The 4,400-nt window shown below is 35.8% G+C and overlaps 1 protein-coding gene across 1 annotated transcript in view; it reads right to left on the minus strand.

Moving 5' to 3' along the window:
- The window catches only part of EYS (eyes shut homolog), a 685,229-nt gene that overhangs the window by 203,695 nt on the left and 477,134 nt on the right, over window positions 1–4,400 (minus strand). The gene's annotated exons all lie outside the window — the stretch shown is intronic.

Raw genomic sequence — 4,400 nt, forward strand, 5'->3', positions numbered from 1 at the left:
TTGAATTTAGTATGTGCAGTAWACTGTTACAGTAAACTCTTAAAGCAATATATAGCAGTCAAAGCTCCCAGACACTAAAACAGAAACAAACTGCAGTAAACACCAGCTTTTAATACTGGGACTCAAAGCTTCATTTATATCTGTCATCTGAACTATCTCTGGAAGTGATAGTCATTTATCCTGCAAATCTATTCCAGTAACATTTTCTGAAACATTTAAAGAAGATTTATATTGCATTAACACAAGTATCCTCCTTGCTTCAGAAGAAGGAAAAAGWTATTTAATTTCTTTAAAAATGTTATCAGAGATATGTTATTTTCAATTGTCCTTCTACCATTACTATTTKTCATTAGATAATCTAAATTTCAAAATTGCCTGTATATTCAAAACACTAAGACAGGTAGCATAATTCTAGAAAACGACCTGTTGGAGGCTTACCTTTGCTAATTGATACAGTTCCGTTACAGCCTTTCCTGAAAGCCAAAGCTGCAGAGCTCAGAGTATTTTATGGCTGCCAGTTTGCTCTCAAACTCATTCCCCTGCCCATAAAATTATTCTGTTTCCTGTTTCCTAACCTCGGTTACATTTAATGGCACGAAGTTTTGATGCACTCTTGGTGCAGTACAACCCTCCTACCTGTTCTCTGTCCTGGTGGGATCATGTAATAGTGTACTTCTGAACTTCATGCTTAAACAATGATGCACATGAATAGCAGAAGGATCTGGGACAGATTAACTGAGTTAAAGACTCGTGTCTGAAACCTCAGTGTTTCTGAGCAGGCACAGAAATCCTGCATTTTTCAGCAGGATAAGGATTGCTACAATTTTTTGGTCTTTGATCTTTTCCAATTTCCTGGCATTGCYGGTATCAATCAGCTTCTTGAATTTAAGCAGAATTTAACACCTGCTTCCAAAATGACATGAAAGGCAATTTCCATGTTGCCCCCATCTCCAATTTAGTTCTACCCAGTTAAAATAATTCTCTCTCCCTTTAAATTTGCATTTAAAACAATGAATTTTAAAGGTACAAATAGCATTCTTGCCCTAATATATTTAGGGCATTTTATACCATGGATAGTCAGATATGTATGCCAGTGAAACTAATATTGTGGTGCAATTTTATACATTTCTTAATTCTGAGTATTTTTAAGCAGTAATGTAAATTCTGAGATAAGGAAYGCACAGTTTATAATATCCTATGAAAGGTACTGTCTTGTCCTGAAGTTGTGATGTCAATATTTTTTAAAGGTTAATTAACTATCTCTAAAATACGTTTTTGAAAGCTCCCTATGTTCCTTGCACATATTAGATCATTCTTTTGGTACTTTAAAATTTGAATAGATTCAGTTAAAAAGACAGCAGAACACATTTGAGTAAATTTCAAGCCTATTAAAAAATCATAAGCTTAAACTTTGCTCACAAACCCATATATTTCAAGAAGYGTCACCATGTCCACAATAATGAAGTAATCCATGCAGCTGCAGCTGGAGCACCAAGGAGGAAAAAACCTAACAGAGTAAATGAATGCCACTATAGTATGATAAATATGCAAAAGCGGGATGTTCAAAGGGTTTGGAAGTCCACAAATAGGTGATGATAAGTATGTCAGTTAAAGAAAAACTACCACAGCAAAACCAGAAACAATKAGCACCACTGAGTGACAAATCCTGGGATACTCTTGCAGGAAGAAATYGGATTGCTTTGTCTGCCACACTGCAGAGCTCTCTGCTGCTATTAGGCAACTCCAACTGTAGCAATACTGCATCTACAGAACCRTATGAATTCTGAAAATACAATATAAGGTACACCTGGCTTTCTAGTATTCACTAGYTACTCATATTTGCAAAGCATATATTTAAATGACTTCCTTCAATCACTTTCTCCTTCCTTCTCAAAACAAATCCATTTCCTCCAGAAGCCTGTCTGGCAAAAGAGGGATGACAGCTGAGCTTTCTAGGTGCTTTCAGGGAAGCAGACTACATCTAAGGACCGATGATGTCAAGATGAATGTGGGTTATACCTAATAGGGAAAGCAAACGACGTTAGCTGCCAGCTATAAAATTCACGTGTCACAGGGCAGGAATGAGCAAGGAGAATGTTTGCCAGGCTTCCACGTAGTCCATTCCTATGTATTTCCCTCCCCACCAAGAGATATTCAGAATAATTTCAATTACCTGTTGAAATTACTCTGAATTTCAACARACTAATTACAATAATTTCCATTGTTGAAATTCAGCTTTTCACAGACAGGAATTACTGTGATTACATGGTGCCATGTCTGTGTGGACTGCATGGGGCTGGACACTGTTAGGCTCATTTGCAGCATTCTGAAGAAGCAGGGTGGTAAAAGGAATATGTTGCTTAGCACAGAGGATTGAGAAGGCCCAACATTCTTCCAATCCCCTTTTATGTATGAGACTATATCCACAGTTCATTATAAAACACAAAAAATCATTCTCACCTAATCAATAACATATGCACAATAAGTATTTGCAAGAAGCAGTACCAGACTGTAATCGCTGAGTTCTGATTCAAATAAARCAGTCCTGAATGTCTATATTACACCATGTAAGCCATATTTGTGTTCAAAGTAACTATAAAGGGAAGTATCAGAATCAGTATAAAATGCAATAAATTTTGGTATATAATTATATAGGTTATCATATCACAGACAATGTAGCATTCTATACTAATAAAAATTTAAAAGGAACAAAGACAATTTTTTACAAGGCACTTCCTTCCTGTCTATGTTTCTCTTTATGTTACGTACACAGACTGGACAAAGCTGTCTCATTGGTATTTTTGTTTCTTGCAGGCTATTGATAGTTAATGGAATGGTTATATAAACTGTTCAATAGAAAAAAAAAAAAGTAAAAAAGAATGGGGTCAAAAAGCTCAAGGATGTAAGCACTTGTATCAGTGAAAGCATTGTTAAGTAAGATGAAAGAAAGTAGAAAAGATGGCAACAGTCCTGAATTTTAAGTTATCCTGCTTTTATCTAGTAGTTTAAAAAACAGAACTACCTCTTGCCTAGAATGTGGGACATCAAAGCTCTAATGCATATGCAAAATGAGAACAATTTCCTAATCTAATAATTAGAGGAGACACCAGAGGTGGTTTATGATTCTTTTTTCACCGTGATTACTTAATTTCTAATGTATAAATATCCCTTGAAGTCAAGATTTTTTCCACCTAAGTTAATGCCTGAATAAAAGACAAGAAGTAGCTTCCTCACTTGCTTTCAACCTTACAAATTTCTGTCTTGCACAGAGGCATAGTTCACAGACAAGAGTGTATGTCCTCATTTTGAAGGACACCATACTTCTGACTGAAAAAATGAAACYGTGCAGGAAGACCAGAGAGGAGACATTGCTTCTTTCTAATCTGGAGTTTATCACAACAGAGGACAGGGTRTTCTATTTTGTGAAAGATTTAGATCCACAACCATTTGTTAAATGAACTTAGAAAACATGTTTGAAACTAAATGTTTTGGGGAATTTAAAGGGTGCAAAGATTTATTTCTTCATCAAGTTTGGACAATCAGATGAYACTGAGCTGTGTTCTAAATAAAAATGGTGGCAGGTCTGTGCAGGTRTAACAAACTAAACTTTGTGTTCAAAGATTTACTGGCAAAACCTTAGATGCCTAGGACTTTGGGCAGGTAGTTCCTTTGAACTTTGAGTGGGATGTGTTTAGGTTCATTAAGGGGTTAGTAGTGGAGGTGAGTGCAGAATTCAGATSTCATGAATTTTTAATTCATAATCTAGCAGGTTACCACCAGATTTCTAAAATACTGTTTAGGCAGGCACATGAGCATTACTTTAAATATTCTGTAAATTTTAGGGGGGAAAAAAAGCCATATGTAAAATACCATATATTATGTTCTCCAGGAATCAAGGACATCCTATGACAGAAATGATATTCTGTTCTGGAAGACTTTATTATCTACAAATGCGATTTACCTCTGTTTTCTTTCGCTTTCCACTTTTCCATGTTCAAACATATGATATTCCAGAATAGAATCCTAATGTACACCCTGGCCCCTGTAGAGCCTTTTATTTTAATCAATGCATGACCAACAGCAGTGTGAATATGCAAAACGGAAATCCACTGGGGTTTTTCAATATATTCAGAAACAATGCTTTCCAGCTTTTTTCACAATCTCTTGCATAGTAAATGTGGCACCAAGTCATCCATATTCACAACAAGATTAATGGWAGTCCCAAAATCATGAGTAAAACACAACAAGCACATCTACCCACTTCCCATTCCTGTATTTTTTGGCAGATCATCTTTCTTAGTACACTGCTTCAGCATTCAGGTGGTGACAACTCACTCTAAATAAGCTGTCAAACTTAATTGAACTACTCTGCAAAAAACCCCAATCTTCCATAAAAAAAA

This window comes from Malurus melanocephalus, unplaced genomic scaffold, assembly GCF_030028575.1.
Source record: "Malurus melanocephalus ecotype Western Australia unplaced genomic scaffold, MMel_1.1 scaffold_109, whole genome shotgun sequence".
NCBI lineage: Eukaryota > Metazoa > Chordata > Aves > Passeriformes > Maluridae > Malurus > Malurus melanocephalus.